This window comes from Bidens hawaiensis, unplaced genomic scaffold (genome assembly GCF_021521415.1).
Source record: "Bidens hawaiensis isolate Kalapana, Puna unplaced genomic scaffold, B.hawaiensis_p1.1 tig00042480_1, whole genome shotgun sequence".
In the NCBI taxonomy this organism is placed as follows: Eukaryota; Viridiplantae; Streptophyta; class Magnoliopsida; order Asterales; family Asteraceae; genus Bidens; species Bidens hawaiensis.
Genome location: NW_027497534.1, coordinates 120,477 through 144,215, shown reverse-complemented (window position 1 = coordinate 144,215; position 23,739 = coordinate 120,477). Strand labels below are relative to the sequence as shown.

General features: G+C 37.7%; 1 pseudogene; it reads left to right on the top strand.

Moving 5' to 3' along the window:
- The first annotated feature begins 5,134 nt into the window (after positions 1 to 5,134).
- On the top strand, positions 5,135 to 23,563 carry LOC143593670 (F-box/LRR-repeat protein At5g63520-like; annotated as a pseudogene).
- The last annotated feature ends 176 nt before the right edge of the window (positions 23,564 to 23,739 follow it).

Genomic DNA, 23,739 nt, shown 5'->3' with positions numbered 1-23,739 from the left:
ACGTGGTTTTCAGTGAGGTCGCTAGCTAGGGTAACAACATCATGAAGATCCTTCGAGTCACGACTTAGGAGGAATCTTGGATTTGCATCGGCAAACCCGTGTTGTACTTGTCAATGGCACGCTCCAAAGGAGTGACCATGTGCGGAATGAGGAGGCTCAATTCATGGAACCGGTCGTTGTAGGCGGTATTATCACTACCCTCTTGCTTCAAGTTCCAAAACTCTTCTTCCAACTTTCGGAGTTCATGTTTCGGGTAGAACATTTTGAGAATGAGTTTCTTGAGGTTATCCCGTGGCAAGGCCATGGCGATTTCAGCCTGAAGAGAATGTTTCTCACTATTCCACCAGGTAACGGCATTCAATTTAAAAACGCTTGAGGCGTACATGGTTCTATTGTCTTCCGGGCATTCACAGTGTAGGAACATGCTTTCCATGTGCTCGAACCATTGATGAAGGGTGGTAGCACCCTCGGTCCCAAAGTAATTGGTTGGATTAGTGTTTGTGAATTGCTTGAAAGAGCAAACATTAGGGTTCACGGGAGCATTAGCAGTGGCATTCACGGTTTGGAGTTAAGAAATAAGTGTCAGGAGGGCTTTCGTGATTCCCTTGGCAATGCGAGATGACATGCTACGACCAGAGTTGCCGGTGCAGTGGTTACGGTTGATGAGGCGAAAAGACATGATGTAGGGGAAAATTTGTAAAATTTAATGAGCTTTGAGTAATTTGTGTAAATGTGTGGGCTTTAAAAATTTTTTTCATATAACTCGAGTAAGTATTGTAGATTGGCACATGCCTAAAGATTGTAAAAAAAAAAAGTCCTCAAATACTTTGGGGTTGAGTTTGATTTTTTTTTCATTTATGAAAAGGAAAAAAAATATAACTTTCAAAATTTTGATAGTATGAAATGAATAAAAAAAATCCATTTAGAAGTTCATGAAATCACCATGTTCTTTTATAACAAAAATGAGAAAACAACATTGACATTTATAAATAAATTCAATAATAAAAACTTAGTTGTTGAGTTATCCATGTATCACCATGGCTTTATTTCAAAAAAATGTTTGAAAATCGATTAAAATCGAGATATGAGGCGTTGATGCGAACGGTTGGGGGTATCCATGAACCACCATGGCTTTTCCCTTCCATTCATTCAACTAAAACAACATAGGGAAAACCGAGTTTAGCCACATAACACCGTGAATTCGGTTATAAATTAAGGGTGCGATTGTCACATGACCACGATTGATACAATGAGGGTAGTAGATTCATGAACGTTTGGTGTGATACGCTTTGGTCTAATAGGTTTCACTCCCACACTTCACCCTCCAGGAAGGCAACCAGGTCTCAAAGTTGATCGAGATTTGTGTGCATTGCGCTTCCTTAGGCTCGCAAGCCATGGTGTCAAGGGTTCTGTGTACAAGTGTGTCCCCCTTACATTTACTAGGTATCTGTTACACAAATCATCCTCAAGGAGAGGGGAAGTAAAAGGGTGGGATTACTTAAGGAAATTCTCGATTAAAAATCGTTCTAAAGTTTTAAAAATAATTTTGAGGGTGAGGCATAGCCTCGGAATAAGTGTGTGCTTTTGTGTATAATTGTATATGATAAACAATTTAAATAAATTAAGTTGTACAAAAATTTAAACAAGTAGGGTGTAGGGACCCTACGCATGCTATCAGGCTGTTACATCTAACCACGTATCTTATAGCCTTCGGCTCTGATACCAATCTGTCACACCCCAACGAACGGTGGAATATGCCGGGGTGCGACATAATTGTATCATAGCTCAAAAGACACTAAAAAATACACATGTCAATATCTAAATTATTTATTTCATATAATTCAAGTATGCAGAGCACAAACATTGTCTCAAAAGAAATAAACATTACAACTTAAAATAATTAAAAACAAAATTCGTCTTTATTAATCATGCAACCTAAAGTTCAATCTACCCATTAACATCTTTCTTCATCCCAAAAAGCTACCTGCGTCATGCGTAAAAATATATAGTTTGTCAACATAAAGTTGAGCAAGTAATCACAGTTTTTTTTTTAATATATATAATATTGAAAAGACAATTCCTTGCGATAAATATGAACTACTACAACTAGCATAACAATAATATCAAATTTGTCTTTTAACTCGAGTCACATAGATAACGAGCTACTCCGATGGTCGCATTCGCACGTATAACTAATTGAGCAATATCATATAAAACGATTTGAGATTTGACGGGATATTATTAGTTTCATCGTCATTATTGTGATTTAATCGGTTTGGAAAGTTTGGAGTCTTTTAGGGTTTAGAATCATCAATTTATTGTTATTTATTATTTAATATTATCATTATAATTAATATTATTATAATTTCATAATCCCAATTACTTTATTTAATCTATAATTATTTCTTTTTAAGTAAAAGAATATTAGAAATAAACAATCGATACTAATTATATATATATACAATATCTATATAACATCTATATTAAGGGAAAAAATTATTTGACCTTTTAAGCTAGATTAGTTTAGATGAAAATATTTGCTTTATATTATTTATGAATATGTTAGTGTATATGTGTGAATATATATATATATATATATATATATATATATATATATATATATATGGTAATGTTAAAATGAAAACCCACTTGAGTTGTGAAAACCCGCGAAAACCCTATGTAACATCGTTTTTTTTTACATGTAATATATGTTGTAACATTTAATACAAAACAGCGAAACATCAAAAAAAAAATGTTTTGCTATTTTTTAACTTTTTTTTACTAATTTTTATATATGTTTTCAGGAGAGAGAAAAAGTTATATTTATATTTTTTATTCACTTTAATTGTGGACCACAAGATTTAAGCATTAATTAAAAACATGTGGTTGAGAATTGGTTTTTAGAGTTTTCACAACTCAAGTGGGTTTCTATTCTAACTAACCATATATATATATATATATATATATATATATATATATATATAATTAATTAAAAACATGTGGTTGAGAATTGGTTTTTAGAGTTTTCACAACTCAAGTGGGTTTCTATTCTAACTAACCATATATATATATATATATATGGTTAGTTAGAATAGAAACCATATATATATATATATATATATATATATATATTGGTTTTTAGAGTTTTCACAACTCAAGTGGGTTTCTATTCTAACTAACCATATATATATATATATATATATATATATATATGGTTAGTTAGAATAGAAACCCACTTGAGTTGTGAAAACTCTAAAAACCAATTCTCAACCACATGTTTTTAATTAATGCTTAAATCTTGTGGTCCACAATTAAAGTTCATAAAAAATGTAAAAGTTTATTTACATTTTCTCTCTCCAGAAAACATATATAAAAATTACTAAAAAAATGTAAAAAATAGCAAAACATTTTTTTATGTTTTCGATGTTTTGTATTAAATGTAACAAAAAAACCGATGTTACATAAGGTTTTCACAGGTTTTCTCAACTCAAGAGGGTTTCAAACTATATTTCTCCTATACACACACACACACATTTGCATACTTATAGATAGGAAAATATGACGCGAAACTATGGTCAAAATAATACTTCCGGGGTTCGGTTTCGTTAAAATAACATTTATTTATTATTTACATTATTATTATTATAGAAATTAAAGACAAGAAATAAAAACAATAAACAAAACCGTGCCTAGAGGGGCTCGAACCCGCACCTCCAGGCCGGTTCGAAGTATTAAAGGGTTACGCACCTGCCACTGGCGCGGGTGTCTAACTCAGTTATAACATCAATTCACGTTAAATATAAACCAACATAAAAATTCATCCCCAAATCAATAAGTCCTAGAAATTCAAATTGGTTTAATTGTTTGTCGTTGGTTCAAACTGAGTTGGGGTTTTTTTGTTAAAACGATGATACGAACTGTGTGCACGTATTAATTACCTGTTTTGATAAATGATTGAAGGAGAAATGCGGACTAGGGTTTCCGGCCAAACTTAGACTCAATGCTGATTAAAACGTCTTCGTAAGAGGGAATTTGTTTAGGGCTTAGTATCGCGAGGTTGTGAGGAAGGTGTGAGCAAGTTTAATTGTAAATTGGTCACGTATTTATAGTGTTTTAGAGTAACTATTGCGGTGGTTTAATTTTTGGTAAATTATTTGTCAATTAATCATAGTTTTCCATGTTTAATATGTCGGTTAAACGCGTTTTAGGCTGGCAATTGATTTGGTAAGATCAATTACACGATTTTGGTCGAAAATTTTTGTTCAAGAAAGGTGGGGGGGGGGGGGTATATCGGCCGGCGGGAAATGGGAAAAAGAAGATGGAAAGATTTTGAATATGATTGCTAATTGGTCCTTGGTCTTTGTATGGTTATGCAAGTTAGGGCAAAACATAGTAAGGGGTGATTATTGCACATTATTAATAGTTATATGATTTTATAAGATAAAAGATACCAAAACTGAGTGCGGGGAAGTGAAAATAATCAATGACCGAAAGGATTGATTTTATTAAATAACATTTGTCCGGATAATAAAAAAAATTTAAATGGGTCGGGTTTTCGGATCCAAAAATTGATGAATGTTACAGTGTTCCGGCCAAACTTGGACTCAATGCTGATTAACACGTCTTCGTAAGAGGGAATTTGTTTAGGGCTTAGTATCGCGAGGTTGTGAGGAAGGTGTGAGCAAGTTTAATTATCAATTGGTTACGTATTTATAGTGTTTTAGAGTTCCTATTACCGCAGTTTAGTTTTTGGTAAATTAGTTGTCAATTAATCATGGTTACCATGTTTAATAGGTCGGTTAAGCATGTTTTAGGCTAGCAATTGATTCGGTAAGATCAATTATGTGATTTTGGCCAAAAATGTTGGTTCAATAAAGGTGGGGAAGAAGAAGATGGAAAGAATTTGAATATTATTTGCCAATTGGTCTTTGGTTTTTGTATGGTTATGCAAGTTAGGGCAACACATAGTTAAGGGGTGATTATTGCACATTGTTAATAGTTATATGATTTTATAAGTTAAAAGATACCAGAACCGAGTGTCGGGAAGTGAAAATAAATAATCAATGAACAAAAGGATTAATAAATTACTGATTTTATTAAATAACATTAGTCCGGATAATAATAAAAATTTTAAATGGGCGGATTTTCGGGTCCAAAAATTGACGAATGCTACATAAAGCACGAACCAACATGGTATAACTCATTCTTCGTGAACCACCAACCATTGGAGAAACGTTCATGCATGATGGACTTGAATGAGAAGGTAGTAGGTAACACCTCATATTCAAACTTTCAGTCGATTTACATGCATCCACTGATGAATGAAATTCCTAAAATTTTTCACCCGTATATCACACATGTAGAAGACGTTTTGGGTGATGGAAATTGTGGATTTCGAGCAGTGGCTGTTTGTCTCGGGTATGGTGAAGACCAGTGGATCTACGCCAGGGAAGAACTATTACGCGAATTACTGAATGTATACAGTAACTACAAAACGGTTTTCACTAATGGAATCAATGAAGTCCATACTTCATTGTTGTTCACAAAATCACCTGCACCGCCGAAACATTGGATAGTTTGGCCTGAGACTGGTATCCTGATTGCGAACATGTTTGTTTTCACCATCCATCACTAGAGCAATCATGGTTGTGTAACTTGTTTTCCTCTTTGGAAAGGTCCGGGAGATTTTTAACACCATAAAGTGATAACAATTGCAAATGTATACGGTAACCATTATGCGATGGTACAGTTAGAAGGAGAGTACCCTATGCCTCGCATCTCGGCGTATTGGATTCGTCACAGAGCCCCATCTGCAATTGGATGGCAACACATGTATATGCAACGGCTACAACTTTATTAACAACTCGATCCTTGTAATCGTGATAAATCTTTTGTACACCTTGAGGATAGTTGTTAATTTTTATCTTGTATTTTTTTTTTTTTGTTATCGGTATTAAATCCATATAAAAATGTCATTTTGTTTGCATAAATGTTTATGCGTTAATATGGAAAAAAATGTGAAATACTCAAAAAAAAAAAAAAAAAAAAAAGATTATGGTGGTTTTTAATAAAAGTAATTAATTGGTCTTCAAATATGTTTGTACATTTGTTCTTTATTACGAATCTGCTTTTTGTAAAGATGTGTAAAAATCAACATTATTAATTTTTATTTATAACTTGCTTCATTTATTACTCAAATCAATATTTTCTCAATTTTCTCATCATGTAATTTATTCTCGTAGTTAGTGCAACATTTATTACTCTTTTATATCATTGCATATGTAGATAATAAGGTGTGGAGAGCAACGGCGTCCCAAATTCAAAGATTAGATTTGATAGGTGCTGAAATATAGTCCGATATTTTTATTATAACGCCATCAACGTCAAACAGTTTATGACCGCCAACACCATCAAATACGGAATGGGTGCACCTATTGATATAATCGGTGATGACCTTCTTTCCATGCAACTTTTTTCAAACCCTAATTTTTACATAAATCAATAAGGAATTATGATACCCTAATTAATTAATTAATTTTGATCAGGTTGCTGTGGAAGAAGTGGTGAATAAAGTATTATCTGAACCACTTCGTCCTCATTTTGCCATTGTTTCGATTGATGGCGTATATGACTATGAGTTGGACTATGTGAAAGAGGCTCACCACCTCGTATGTCATTCCTACTTCAAAATTGATCAATTTATAACCATGAATTAGGTTCATTTTATAAATGACTTGCAGATTATTGCAGCACTAGGCTCTCAAGTTCCGGTCATTACTATAATCGCAAGGGATGCACTTTCGGATGAATTCAAACAGGTTAATGTTATATCAGTTATTTTCTACCACATGGTGTTAAGAAAGTGACGAATCGAATAATCTGCAGGTTGAGTTCGTGTTTCCACTTGAACCTCATGGAATCATGTTGACTGTTGGTTTTCTACCAAGGATGAAAGTTTCAGCAATCTCACTTTCAAAGCAAATTGAGGTATCAAATCTTATCTTTGTTTTTTTCTTGCTTTAAGCTCTTCATACTCTATATAAGTTTGTGAATTCATGTATCAGGAACCAAAAATGATTGACGAATTTATAACAGACATTAGGGAGTTCTCAACTTCTGTTTCTGGGTCTAGTTCCCCTGCTGCCATTATAATGTTCTGTGTAAGTCTTTGCTCATGTTATCTATGCATATATTAACAATAATAACCTTTATGTTTTTTTTAACAAGATCAAACTCCTTTCTTATTTGTACAGGGCTACAGCAACTTCATGAGAGCTATTTTGAAACAAATGGGTTGTGGTGGTTCCAAAACACTTGGCTTTGTTACGCCGACTTATATAGTTCATTTCTGACTTATTTAGTTAATTTTATTTGTTATTGTAGATTATGCCATGTCGCCAGAAACCGTCATTGTTGGTGATCACACCCTTCGGTATCGATGTACCAATGATGCTAAATCTGGTATTTCTGCTGCTGCTTTGGTATTTGCGATGGACAGGAATAAACCTCCCGGTAACATCAAAACTACACTTGTAGATATAATATACTTTTTATGTTTAATCGTGTCCTTGCTTCTATAATTTATAGTTGCTACTCGACTCTGATTTCTCTTGTACTATTCTTTCAGATTAAAGCTCAAATCAATTTTCTTTTGTAAATTAATTAGTATATGTTCGCATTTAAAGGTTGGTTTCATCCAGCTGTGAAAAGTTCTTAACGATTTTTTTGAGCAGGTACAGGAAAAACTCAATTTCATGCTGTATTATCAAGCGGGTTGTCACCTGTAGGCCCCACATACAAGGCAACATCTGTTGTTGACAAAGGCTATGAGACTTGGATCACTGCAAGGAGAGGCGGGTCGCATGAGAATCTTAATGGTGAAACTATATTGAATAAAGTTCATAATGAAGTATGTTATTCTTATATCTTTAGTTAATACTCAAGCTACTTTATTATAACTACAAATAAATAATTGGTTAATTTGGGGTTTAGTAGGTGGGACTGGGTACTCTTTTTCTTATTAAAACGACTTAGTTGAGCCCTAGGGTGGGGGTGGGAGTGAGGGTGAGGGTGAGTACTCTTTTTTTAAAACGACTCATTTTAATGGGGTAGGTGGGGGGATGGGGTACTTTTTCAAGTCAGCCCCTATTGGCTGGAATTCTTTTTTGCTTAGAACCCATTTTGTCCCGAAATCATTTTATAAGAACCCATTTAAGGTATATATCGATATGAAATTTTTGAAAATTTGAACGCATTGCTCGGTGAAATTAAAATATATGAAATTTTGAACTACAGAAGTATGTATATGAAGTTAGTTTTATTTGTCATTTGATGAATTTCCAATAATGAAATACGGTTCTCTCTCTTAAAATGGATCCAATCTTAAAAAAGTATGATAATAAAGATTTAAGGATCATACGTTATACTTTCGCTGAAACTGAAGACCATATTGAATTTTTCGATGACATGTCATATTATTTTTAAGTTTTGAAAGGAAATATGATCCAGACTGTGTTACATTTTCTTTCAATTTACTTTCTCTTTTATAAAGGCTTAGGATCCTCCCATACTACTTGGGATTCTTATACATCATTTTTTTTTCCTATATGGCTTGTATAAGGCTATACGGTCGTATAGCACCTGAATCATGTCAGTTTGTGTCGGAGTTTGTTGGTCAATGTTTGTAGTGCCTTGTATAGCCCTATACATGCCATATAGACCTATACAAGCCGTATCCATACGGCCGTATAGACAATTTTTTGGACACAATTTTAAATATTAATACGTTAATATGGCCGTATAGACAATTTTTTGGACACAATTTTAAATATTAATACGTTAATATCTTACATTTTAATATATTAAGTGCATACTTGGCTAAATATGATATTTTAGAATAGAATAAATTGTCTATTAGCATTTACATAATATACTCGGCTAAATAATTTGCACTTGTACCTCGAGAACATTCGTTTAAGATTATATTATAGCACTATACGGCTCGTATAGGCTCGTATGTCGTTTTTTGGCAGCGGTTAACAATGCTCAAAGGCAGGTTGGCTTTTTCTGCAAAAGTTTTCTATACGGTCGTATAGCTCTACACGACCGTATAGGTTTAATGGTGTGTCAGACAGCAATACGAGCCATTTAACACCTATACGGCTCGTATAGGTCTATACGGTCGTATAGGTTGAAAAAAAGCTGTTTTTTCCCCTGTCAGTCATGTGTAGCCTATACGAGCCATATAAGCATATGGGGGGTGGTGTATGAGGATCACATCCCTTTATAAATAATGACTGGTAGGATCAAAGAGTTATGATCTCTACAGTAAGGTAACAAAAGAAAGAAAATACTCCACTGGTAAGAGAAAGCCGGATGTATGACGTCTCTTGCATTCTATTCACTTTGTGGGTAAGACGCTATTTTTATGTTCTTGTTTTTAGTATCGTCTTTTTCTTTTGAGAAATTAAATTATTTTTCATTTTCTATATAGTAGTTTATTAGCCGTGTACGAGCATTGTAACACCCCGTAACCGCAGCGGAAACGTAAACGGGATGCAACAGACACGTCTGATATCAACAGCATTGCTTATAAAGAAAACACCACTACATTAATTTACAACGTATTACATTGTTCCGAGTTTCGTTACCGTCTAGGCGTTAACACATAAGTTTTACCGATAGTACATTAACATATTTAATACAAAATAAAGATCCTTAAGCTTCCACAAAATAGCACACATCATCAAGCACGTATCACTCATTCCAATTTGGGTGTACCTAGAAAGCATGTAAAGAAAACGGGTCAACTACGAATAGTTGGTGAGTTTCACTAATTTAATTAAACAATGACAAATCATTATAATAATCATATATTAGCGATGTAATTATGCTGAGCCCACAAGTGAAACCTCTGTTACCCCAGAAACATTTCTAGTGACATCTGGGGACACTGTTAACCCAGTACTGTACCCATTCTGGGGGCAATGTTAACCCAGAAACACTTCTAGTGACATCTGGGGACACTGTTAACCCAGCACTGTACCCATTCTGGGGGCAATGTTAACCCAGAACACTGTTGCGGAACCTTACAATATTAGCATCTCAGATAATTACCATCTTAGTACATTTCCGTACGATTTGTAACACCCCGACCAAAGGCGGATTATACATCGGGGCGCCACATATTGTTTCATTACTCGTGACACTATTGGGTGTCAATATTTAATAAATACATTCATTCGCGCACGCGCAAAGTAAACATAAGATAACATAAATCATCATAAATCAATATATATAAATCATAATATTCGAACAGCAAAAACTTGTCTTGATACATTTTAATCTAGGTCCAAAATAAAGAAAACTTCCTGCGTGTCCTCAAGCTCCAAAACAGCTACTGCAAACCTGAACATGTGTTAAAATAAAACGTCAAACACTTGCGTGTTGGTGAGAAATCAAGTTTAATACAATACATAGATAACAATAAATCTGCGCGCAACACGTGTATGTCTGGTGTTTAACAAGGGTGTAATCAGATTGTGATCAAGCCTAAATAGATCATAGTTCATAGTTCAATCCGTGCTCCCAAATGAGCACAAAAACAAGAAAACATCTGTGCAAGTGTAAACAAAGAAAACCGTAAACGATAGGTCTCCCGTGTTCATCTAATGGATCCATGAAAACTTCGGAATAGGCCGAACAAAGCGGTTAATGATACACACATACAAATAAACAGCCAAGTAAACGTCCTCAACACATGGGATACTGCGCGACTAAAGTTCATAAACAAGTTTAAGACTCTAAGTTTGTACGAACACATGAACATCCCAAAACATTAAAAATAAAAAGAGATTAGGTACGAGATTACTCACTTGATAAACGGTGCGGTGTAAGATAAAGCAAGAACCAACTCTTATCAAGCAAAGTTATCCTATAATTAAAGATTATCGTTTTTAACGATTGGTTTTTAAGTCTTGATTATAAGTTAGCATAATTAATAAGTAAATTATTATATATAATATATATTACCGGAAAAGCAGGGCAGAACAGGGAGGAAGACGGAGGCAGAGAGGAAGACGGCAGAGAGAGCAAGGAGCAAGAGAGAATAGGAGAGTTTAAGTGCTTTGTGTGTGTAGTGTTGGGAAATTAACATTATTATTTATAGAGAAACCCTAGGGAACACAATCCCTAGAAAAGGGGAAAAGATCTCCAAAAAGTAAAAGATTCCAAAAGCAAAAGATATCAAAAGATATGGCAGCTGCAGGGAACAAGGAAAAGCTGACAGGTAACAGTAAACAGGCATGGGCGGGTCAGATAAAGGTACTGGTCAAGCATGGAAAAGCAGATCTCAAAAGATAATGTCAGTCACTTTTTCTGTCAACCAATGAGGTTGGTGCGCATGCTGCGCCAAAAGTGGCTTTTTAGACATAAAGCAGATTAGGTCAACGGCACAAAAGATAAGACAACACAAAAGTAAACAGCTGGACTAAACAGAAGAAAAGACTCAAAAGGGGGGGGGGGGGTTAGCGCGAGAAGGCTGGAGCGCGCGAGCGCGAAGGCAGACACAGAACCAACCTTAGCGTGCCGCGGGAAGAACTACATTTCTAAGCGCGCCGCGGGAAGAACTTCAATTCTAAGCGCGTCGCGAGAAGAACTATATTCCTTAGCGCGTCGCGGGAAGAACGGTATCCATAGCGCGCCGCGGGAAGAACTAAAATCCTTAGCGCGCTGCGGGGACAGTTCGTCTCGCATATCGCAGTAACAGGTGGTCTTCACGCAGGCTTCCTTGTAAGGGGTCTGGCGCGTGGAGCTGCGCAGACAACCTTAGGCGGGAAGAAACAAAGGACAAGGAGTTAAAGGGGAAACAAGGCTTAAGGGCGGGACGGCGACAAGAGAAAAAGGAAGGCGGAAAGAGAGAAGAAGAGGGACGGGACGGCGGAAAGAAAGAGAGAGGGGCGGGGAGGAACATATTATTATTATTATAAAGTAAAATATAAGTATAAATAAATATTAAATCATAACAGAAAGAGACCGGGTCAGAGAAACGGGTACCTGGGTCGGGTCGGATCGGGGCAGATGTCACAGTCTCCCCTACTTTAAGAAATTTCGTCCCGAAATTTATCTCGAAGTAGGTTGCGCAGAGAACAGGTGCGGGTACTTGATCTTCATTTGATCTTCCCTCTCCCATGTAAACTCGGCTCCGCGCTTGGACTCCCAGCGAACTTTCACGATAGGGATGCGACTGCGCTTGGTTTGCTTAACCTCGCGATCCATAATCTCAACAGGCTTCTCAACGAAATGCATAGTTTCATCAACTTGAACTTCATCAAGTGGAATGTGAAGGTTCTCGTCAGCTAAACACTTCTTGAGATTAGATACATGGAACGTTGGATGCACATTACTGAGCGCGGGCGGCAGGTCAAGTCTGTAGGCAACTTTTCCTACACGCGCGAGAATCTTAAATGGTCCAACATATCGAGGAGCAAGCTTACCTTTCTTCCCAAAGCGGACAACACCCTTCCAGGGCGACACTTTGAGGAGAACAAGATCACCAACTTGAAATTCGAGAGGCTTCCGCCTACGATCTGCGTAACTCTTCTGTCGGCTTCTGGCAGTCAGTAGATGATCACGGATCTTGGCGATTTTATCGGTTGTCTCTTGAACAAGTTCGGGTCCTGTGATTTGAGCTTCTCCCACTTCGTTCCAACAAATCGGGGAGCGGCACTTACGACCGTAAAGTGCTTCAAATGGGGCCATACCGATACTGGAATGATAGCTGTTATTATAAGAGAACTCGATCAAAGGCAGGTGCGAATCCCAATTACCTCCAAAATCAAGAACATAAGATCGGAGCATATCCTCAAGAGTTTGAATAGTTCGCTCAGACTGACCGTCAGTCTGAGGATGATATGCCGTACTCATGTCCAAGCGAGTTCCTTGCGCAGATTGGAGAGATTTCCAAAAGCGAGATATAAAACGGCCATCGCGATCGGATATGATGCTCAAAGGAGTACCATGGCGGCAGACAATTTCCTTGACATAAAGCTGCGCGAGTTGTTCAACACGGTAGTTTTCACGAATGGGCAGGAAGTGAGCAGACTTAGTCAAACGATCCACTATAACCCAAATGCTATCATGTTTGCTTGTTGTCAAAGGTAACTTGGTAATAAAGTCCATCGCTACACATTCCCATTTCCACGTAGGAATTTCTGGTTGTTCGAGCAAACCAGATGGGCGTTGATGTTCAGCTTTTACCTTAGAACAAGTTAGGCATTTAGCTACGAACATAGCAATATCCTTTTTCATACCGGGCCACCAATAAGTAATGCGCAAATCCTTGTACATCTTATCAGCGCCAGGATGAACGGAATACCGAGATTTGTGCGCTTCACTCAGGATATCAGCGCGAAGATTCTCATCAAAGGGAATCCAGATGCGATTGAGATAGCAGAGAATTCCACTCAGATTAGGGACAAAGTGCGCTTCCGCGCCACACGCTAACTCGGCGCGAAGGTTACCATTACTGATGGATGCGCGCTGCGCGTCACGAATACGCGATTCAAGGTTGCTTTGAATCGGCGCGAAGTGAAGCTGCGTGCGCGGCAAGATACAGTTAAGCTGGCAGGGTTTTCGGCTGAGCGCGTCGGCTACCACATTAGCCTTACCAGGATAATACCGGATCTCACAATCGTAATCGCTGATGAGTTCGTTCCATCGGCGTTGCCTCATGTTAAGTTCCTTTTGATCAAAGATATGCTGAAGGCTTTTATGGTCAGTGTAGAGGATACACTTAGTACCATAAAGGTAGTGTCTCCAGATCTTCAAGGCAAAAACAACTGCACCAAGTTCGAGGTCGTGAGTTGTATAATTCTTTTCATGAACCTTGAGTTGCCTCGATGCGTAAGCGATAACCTTGCCTCGTTGCATAAGAACACAACCGAGACCTTGGTTGGAGGCATCGCAGTACACGACAAAATCATCATTACCCTCAGGTAGCGCAAGAACAGGAGCTTCACACAACAAACGCTTGAGCGTTAGAAAGGCTTCTTCTTGCTTCGAGCCCCAAATATACGGTTTACCTTTGTGCGTTAAAGCTGTTAAAGGCAAAGCGATCTTCGAGAAGTTCGAAATGAAGCGCCGGTAATAACCAGCTAAGCCCAGAAAGGAACGGATCTCAGAAGGAGTGGTCGGCGTAATCCAGTTCTTGATTGCTTCAATCTTGGATGGGTCGACATGAATACCCATCTTGTTCACAACATGGCCAAGAAACTGTACTTCATCAGACCAGAATTCACACTTGGAAAGCTTAGCAAAGAGCTGCTCGGTTCGAAGCTTTTGCAACACCAACCGAAGATGTTGCTCATGCTCGGCCTTGGTCTTAGAATAAATCAGAACGTCATCGATAAACACAATCACGAATTTATCCAAGAAAGGCCTACACACCCGATTCATTAGATCCATGAAAACGGCGGGTGCGTTGGTCAAACCGAAGGACATGACCAAGAATTCAAAATGGCCATAACGAGTTCGAAAAGCAGTCTTCGGGACATCTTCATCGCGGATGCGCAACTGGTGATAACCAGAACGGAGATCGATCTTGGAAAAACAAGAGGCACCTTGGAGTTGATCAAAGAGGTCGTCAATACGCGGTAAGGGATACCGGTTCTTAATGGTGAGTTTGTTCAACTCGCGGTAATCAATACACATGCGAAACGATCCATCTTTCTTTTTAACGAACAACACCGGAGCACCCCAGGGCGAAGAGCTAGGGCGAATGAATCCTTTAGCAGTCAACTCTTGAAGTTGGCTTGCCAATTCTTGCATCTCAGCGGGCGCAAGACGGTAAGGAGATTTAGCTACGGGGGAAGCACCAGGGACAAGATCAATACGAAACTCGACTTCACGAGCGGGAGGGATACCAGGAAGATCATCAGGAAAAACTTCAGGGAAATCACGCACAACAGGGATATCGCGAAGCTTCTTCTTTTCTTCATCGGGTTTAACCACATGGGCTAGAAATGCAATACACTTCTTCCGCATGAGTCTTTGAGCTTCGGCGCAAGACATAAGCTTAAGACTACTGGAGGGTTTTTCGCCGTAGATGTGAAGATCACCGTTTTCTCGAGGAATGCGAATCAACTTTTTGGCGCAAATAACTTCGGCGCGATTATGCGTAAGCCAGTCCATACCAATGATAACATCAAAGCTTCCAAGAGGCATGGGGATGAGGTCGATCAGAAAATCGTTTTCGTTAAGGTTAAGCGTGCAATCTTTAATCACTGAGTTAATTAAAACAGTTTCGCCATTAGCCAATTCAACTGAAAAATTCTCTTTTAAGTCGTTGCGCGGTCGCGCAAGCTTCTGCTCAAACGCGCGAGAAATAAAACTTCGATCGGCGCCAGTATCAAAAAGTACAGAAGCATAAAATCCGTTAAGCAAAAATGTACCATTAACTACGTCATTATTCGCTTGCGCTTGGTGCGCGGTTATGTTAAAAGCTCGTCCGCGTGTCACTTGGTTCGAAATCTGGTTCACCGGATTCGCTTGCGTAATCTGAACTTGTAGTCTCGGGCACGCGTTCCGGAAATGACTGGGATCACCGCAGTTATAGCACGACCTGGGTCGTGGATTAGGGTATGTTGGTTGTGGGTTCTGCGGGTAGGCTGGTGGTGTTGGCGCAATTGGATTGGCGAGAGGGACTCTACAGAACTCAGCAGAGTGACCAACGCGGCCACATCGGTTACATTGTCGACACGGGGTTTGGGTTGGGTGGTGAAGTCTACAGGTTGGGCAAAAGGGGTGGTTTCCTGTGTAAGGTTTCTTAGTTGGCGGGGCAGGGAGTGCTGGATTAGTTAAGGCATAGTTGTGGACTACAGGGGGAGTTGGGTAGGTTGACAGTGGGTTCGGCGCGTAAACTGGGGGTTGGTAGGTGGATTGCTGGACTATGGGCGGGTTGGTAAGCGCATAGGCCTTGCGCCTGCGCTTGAGGTTGTTACGGTTTGAGGGTTCTGGTTTGGTTTCTGTTGGTTCAGGGGCAGTCTTGGTGGGTTTGGTCTTCTCAGATCCCCGCAGGAACAGGGTTCCTGCTCTGACATGGTTGTCGCTGAGCACAGCGGCCAACTCGATGGCGTCAGAGAGGGTTACTGGGTTTCTGGCCCATACAGAATCTTGAATTTCCATGGATAGACCCCCAAGGAATTTCTCGATGGCTCGGCGGGAAGGGGTAACAAGGTGAGGGACAAGCAGGCTTAGTTCATGGAAGCGCGTCGCGTACTCGCGCGCTTCACCGCTGTATTGCTTAAGATTCCAAAATTCTTCCTCCAGGCGCATAACTTCGTTGGGAGGGCAGAATTCTCGCGTCAGAATTTCTTTGAATTCCTCCCAGAGCATGCTAGAAGCAGTTTCTGCGCCACGCGCATGAGCTACTCCATTCCACCATGTAAGCGCTCTAGATTCCAGGACACTGGAATCATATAGGGTTCGTCTGTCTGAGGGGCATTGGGTGTGGAGGAAAGTGTTTTCTATTTTCTCAAGCCACTGGAGCATCACGGTGGCTCCTTCAAGACCTGTGAACTTTGGAGGGTTACCCGCGTTAAAGGACTTAATGTTGTAACCGGAGGTATTGGTATTGTTTTGGCTCAAAGCTTGGGCTATTGCGGCGGCCATTTCCTGGGAACGTTGCTGCGATCGTCTGCGCGAGGCTTCTCTCCTCTGATGGCGGCGAGATAGCGGAGGCATTCTATAAAAGTTTTAATTTTAGTTAATATCTTGGTTTTAGCGCAAAGTATAACCTCGAAAAGCTTGGTTTCGCGGAGTCAGTTACTGTCAAAAGTAAAATAAATGACCCTAAAAGCAGACTTAATAAAGGTAACAAATTCGAATCGAGAATCGACAATTCATGTATCACCATGACTTTCCGAATTCTCAATTTAAAATAACGAGTAAACGAGTATTGGAGATTGACGATTCATGTATCACCATGACTTTCCGAATTCTCAATTTAAAATAACGAGTAAACGAGTATTGGAGATTGACGATTCATGTATCACCATGACTTTTCAATCTTCAATATAAAATATACAAGAAAATGAGTATTGGAGGTTGACAATTCATGTGTCACCATGACTTTTCAAGTCTCCAACCTCAGAACATAATCGTAAATGGAATTTGAAAATCAACTATTCATGTATCACCATGACTTTTCGGATTTTCAATCCCAACAAACGAATATGTAAGTAAAATCAATAAAAATCGAAATTCATCAAAAATCGAAATATCGCGAAATAAAACATAAAACCATACGCTGCGTCTGCGCAAGCATATTTATAAATAACGAGTAATTAACAATAAGCGTGCAAACATGAGATTTCTCTCATGCGCGAGAGGGGACTCTTAGGTATTCTAGGCCGTTACGTCTAACCACCTATCCTAAAGTCAACGAGCTCTGATACCAATCTGTAACACCCCGACCAAAGGCGGATTATACATCGGGGCGCCACATATTGTTTCATTACTCGTGACACTATTGGGTGTCAATATTTAATAAATACATTCATTCGCGCACGCGCAAAGTAAACATAAGATAACATAAATCATCATAAATCAATATATATAAATCATAATATTCGAACAGCAAAAACTTGTCTTGATACATTTTAATCTAGGTCCAAAATAAAGAAAACTTCCTGCGTGTCCTCAAGCTCCAAAACAGCTACTGCAAACCTGAACATGTGTTAAAATAAAACGTCAGACACTTGCGTGTTTGTGAGAAATCAAGTTTAATACAATACATAGATAACAATAAATCTGCGCGCAACACGTGTATGTCTGGTGTTTAACAAGGGTGCAATCAGATTGTGATCAAGCCTAAATAGATCATAGTTCATAGTTCAATCCGTGCTCCCAAATGAGCACAAAAACAAGAAAACATCTGTGCAAGTGTAAACAAAGAAAACCGTAAACGATAGGTCTCCCGTGTTCATCTAATGGATCCATGAAAACTTCGGAATAGGCCGAACAAAGCGGTTAATGATACACACATACAAATAAACAGCCAAGTAAACGTCCTCAACACATGGGATACTGCGCGACTAAAGTTCATAAACAAGTTTAAGACTCTAAGTTTGTACGAACACATGAACATCCCAAAACATTAAAAATAAAAAGGGATTAGGTACGAGATTACTCACTTGATAAACGGTGCGGTGTAAGATAAAGCAAGAACCAACTCTTATCAAGCAAAGTTATCCTATAATTAAAGATTATCGTTTTTAACGATTGGTTTTTAAGTCTTGATTATAAGTTAGCATAATTAATAAGTAAATTATTATATATAATATATATTACCGGAAAAGCAGGGCAGAACAGGGAGGAAGACGGAGGCAGAGAGGAAGACGGCAGAGAGAGCAAGGAGCAAGAGAGAATAGGAGAGTTTAAGTGCTTTGTGTGTGTAGTGTTGGGAAATTAACATTATTATTTATAGAGAAACCCTAGGGAACACAATCCCTAGAAAAGGGGAAAAGATCTCCAAAAAGTAAAAGATTCCAAAAGCAAAAGATATCAAAAGATATGGCAGCTGCAGGGAACAAGGAAAAGCTGACAGGTAACAGTAAACAGGCATGGGCGGGTCAGATAAAGGTACTGGTCAAGCATGGAAAAGCAGATCTCAAAAGATAATGTCAGTCACTTTTTCTGTCAACCAATGGGGTTGGTGCGCATGCTGCGCCAAAAGTGGCTTTTTAGACATAAAGCAGATTAGGTCAACGGCACAAAAGATAAGACAACACAAAAGTAAACAGCTGGACTAAACAGAAGAAAAGACTCAAAAGGGGGGGGGGGGGTTAGCGCGAGAAGGCTGGAGCGCGCGAGCGCGAAGGCAGACACAGAACCAACCTTAGCGCGCCGCGGGAAGAACTACATTTCTAAGCGCGCCGTGGGAAGAACTTCAATTCTAAGCGCGTCGCGAGAAGAACTATATTCCTTAGCGCGTCGCGGGAAGAACGGTATCCATAGCGCGCCGCGGGAAGAACTACAATCCTTAGCGCGCTGCGGGGACAGTTCGTCTCGCGTATCGCAGTAACAGGTGGTCTTCACGCAGGCTTCCTTGTAAGGGGTCTGGTGCGTGGAGCTGCGCAGACAACCTTAGGCGGGAAGAAACAAAGGACAAGGAGTTAAAGGGGAAACAAGGCTTAAGGACGGGACGGCGACAAGAGAAAAAGGAAGGCGGAAAGAGAGAAGAAGAGGGACGGGACGGCGGAAAGGAAGAGAGAGGGGCGGGGAGGAACATATTATTATTATTATAAAGTAAAATATAAGTATAAATAAATATTAAATCATAACAGAAAGAGACCGGGTCAGAGAAACGGGTACCTGGGTCGGGTCGGATCGGGGCAGATGTCACATGATTCCCGTATGATAAACAATATAAAAATACACGCAATTTTCATACGTTCAGTATGTACTTAAACATTTTGATAGGAACATGCTTTCCGCCCCGGGAAAATATTTAAAACAATTCAGTAAAAAGGGGCTCGTGAAACTCACCTTTTCGTGAGCAAATATGTAACACTGTGCACGGCTACCGGTCCGAATCTGTAATACGATCCCTAAGTCGTTACTATACAATTTCTATTAATATAACTTAAATTCGTGTTAACCGGTACGTCTGGGGACACTGTTAACCCAGTACCGTACACGATCCGGGGATAATGTTAACCCCGAAACACTTCTCAGGACTTAGATTGTGATATCTTTTAGAGTTCTTTAGTCAAAACTACCATTAGTTTGTTTTCCCGTTTTGCGTGCCTAGCACGGTTATCCCTTTTTATGTTTTCAAAAATGAGTTTGGTCACACACGACCCTAAAATAGTTGTTACTGATATTTTAGTTAAAGCCGTGAATTTAGAGCTCGGTTTAGACACCCCGTTTGGCCGCGGGGCCCGTTTCCGTCATTAGTACACCGGAAACTGCTAAATCGGGTAAAGTTACCCAAATCATCCGAATTATTTTCGGATGATTTATTTTTACTTGATTAACTTAGTTTCATGAAAATAGTCCATTTTTAGGGTTTTTATACACCAGTCAGCTCGCTTAGGCGAACTTTGCCGGTTTACGCGTTTTAAGCTTTAAAAGTTTGTTTTTATTTTCTTTTTAGCACAAATAATTATCCGTTTAGTCTCGGATCTTGAAATTTTGAACAAATAACTTTTTGACAGTGGGGAATTTTATAAAATTATTTCCAGAATTAATTTTTATATTTAACATTTATTTATCTATTTTTAAACGTCATTTAAACACTAAATATGTCGAAAATATCAAACGACCTTAGAAAAATCCCAAATTTTTCCTGGATGGCCCCTGCCATCCCCAAAGTCCCCTGTAATTTTTCCAGAACCAAAATCTCATTTTACATGCCATTTTCACTAAAACCGAGCTAGAAAACCCTAGAACTCGTTTTACCGAAAAGCCTACTTAGACTTCTCCAATGGACCTGAAATTTTGTGTGTGACTTTTATATGTTATAAAAAACTTATCTGGAATTTTCCAGAATTTTTCATGATGTTTAACTATTTTTCACCATTTTTAGCCAAAACCGAGCATTAAATTCACCAAATATTCATCCTTTGTCCAAAAATTACCAAATTTTCACAGATCTCATATTTTCATGTGTTGATCATCTCTGTGAAATTTCATGACCCAACTCTAAGTCTATCACAATCTGTCCAAATCATATAAATCATACGAAAAACCGAACTACCTTGTGTTTCTAGCTTTAGATCGCAAAGATCTTGCTTTCTAGCCTTTGCTAGCAACTAGATATAACACCTACAAGCACAATAACACCACACCAAGCAAGTTACACCCACAATCAAGCCATTTCTTTAATGGTTTCGGTTATGATAAAGAAACAAAGATTTTTAACCGTAAAAATTCGTTTTTGACTCTTTTAACTCCTTTCTTGGACCAAGATCCCTTGTATAACTTGTATACATCACTTGATCATGCAAGAATCGGTTTCATCTCGGGTTTTCACCCATTTTTCACTTGAAACCTCATTTTCTCAAGATTATGGAATTAAAAACCAAGTTTCAACCATAACAACATTTTTATACCTTGTGAATCTTGTTAAAAATCAAAGATTTTTGGTTGAATGTGTGGAGGATGGAGAGAATTTTGAGAGTTGGATTGAAGAAAAAAGAAAATGAATGGCTAAGGGGAGTCCCCCTTGGCCGATCGGTCTAATAAGGAGGGTGGGGTGGGGCCCACACCTCCAATCTTGGCCACAAGCTCAGATTACGCAATCTGGATAATGTTGTGGATAATCTGGTTCGGTTCGTTTTTCGGTTAAACGTTTAATTCGGCTTAAAACGAGGCTAAAACGGTCGTTTTTCGGCTTAAAAATAAAATTTATATAAAACCGATTTAAAACTTTAAAAACTTAAACCATGACATTTATTTACTTGAAACATCATATTATTAATAATTGTGCATCTTTTTCGGCTTGATCGATCATCTCTTGCTTGGTTTGGTATAAAAGATTTCGTTTAACGTACCAACGTACCATTAACTCGAAATTCTTTTCTGTGCTTTATTTCACTTATCCCGAAGCTTTAATACTTCGTAAACATCACTAAACATTATATATTTCGTCTATAATGTAATCCCCGATTCATTCGGGTTTCAATAACCGTCAATCGGTTAACCGTACGTCCAATACGATTAACTGTATAATCGAGTATAATTCGTACCGTGAATCATACATATTCGTATAAATTCATATATTCAGTATTAAATGACACATAAATAGTATATACCGGCTAGGGTATACCTGAATTTGCCGGAATCGTTACAAGCATACTAAGGAAAGAGTTAAGTTTAACGATGACACAACAATTGACAAGTGTTTAGAAAAAACCTATAAAATGTTATATGTATCAAATTAAAAAAGAACTCACTGAGTTGATAAGTGCTTATGTCATGATTATTTGTGTATATATATATATATATATATATATATATATATATATATATATATATATATATATATATATATATGTATACGAGATTTCTTTTGAGAACCACTTTGAGTTTTAAGAACTCCAAAGAACTCAGCGTAACAATTTTTTTTATATATACGTAATATATGTAGGTTACATGTACGTAAAAAGTTACAGAACTTTTTACGCACCTAGATGACTTATTACATAGATGTAACGGACGTTTAAATTAGTGTAATTACCGTACATTTTTATTCCCTCTCATACTTTAATTCTTTTAATCAAATTTAATTCCAACCACATAATCTATTCTATTTAATTAAATGTGTGGTCAATAATGAAGTTATTAAGTTCTTAAAACTCAACAATGCTCTCAAATTATTCCTCCCATATATATATAGATATTGGATGAGGATCATGTGAGAACTTTTTGAAAATTGAGAACTATGATAACCATTTTGGATCACAAAAAATCCAAAAATAAAAAAAAATCATAAAACACAAAAATAAAAAAAGTAAAAAAGCCAAAACTCTTATTTATCATCCTGGTTTCTTAAAAAAAACGAAAAAATAAAATTCTCGGTTTAGCTAAATTATACATATATGTATAATATGTACATATATGTACACATATGTTTTTTTTATACACATGTATAATTTAAGGTAAATGATAATGTACATATGTGTACATTACGTAAACTAGAGATTGAATGAAAGTATACATATGTATATAGGTATAATACGAATTAAAAAAAACTTTTTTTTCGGGTTTTTTTATACATATATGTATAATATGTACATATATGTACATATGTTTTTTTATACACATATGTATAATTTAAGGTAAATGATAATGTACATATGTGTACATTACGTAAACTAGAGATTAAATGAAAGTATACATATGCGAATCGGGAAAAAAAAGCTTTTTTTCGGTTTTTTTTAATGAAACCGGAATGAAATATAAGAATTTAAGTTTTTTTACTTTTTTAAAATTTTCGTTTTTTTTTTGTTTTATAATTTTTTAAATATTTTTATAGAGATTTTTTTTAGTGGTCAAAAACGGTTCTCAGAGTTCTCAATTTGCCAAGGGTTTTTTCTTAGGATCCTTACCATATATATATATGAGCACGATACAATTTGTTTGGTTTTTTCATCTTCATGTAGGAATAACATGGAGTATTTTTTTGTTCGTGGCAACGGCATAAAAACGGGCGATACATTCCGTTTTTACCACAGGGATTCTACCGCAGCTTTATCCTCTCTCGCTGCCGTGTCTAGTCATCTGAGATCTTTCAATAACACCACCACCACCGGTAATAAGCGGGAGGTCTTTGGCGGCCTTGTATTCAGTTGTGGTGAGATGTATGCCTCTAGCGAACCAAGCATTTACACAGTACCGCTTTTGGATAGTTTCCCTGGTGTGACACGGTGGGACATTTTGTAGCTGGTTGGTTGGACGTGGTGTGACAACCCCGTATGTTAAAGAATCTCAAGAACAAAAGGCGCATTGTTGCATGCATATGTGCAGTGCTGCCTATTTAATTATGTCTTATACCCCATGAAAAGAAAATTATTGTGGTTTTTGTGTTGGGATTTGACGGGAAAGAAGTATATGCTTGTTTCAATCCTAATGTTTATTAGGATTTATTATTAGGGTTTACAAGTGTTTTATACTTTTACATGCTGAGATAACTGTGGTTCTATAAGAAATTTTTTTTCATGAATTCTGCAAGACTAG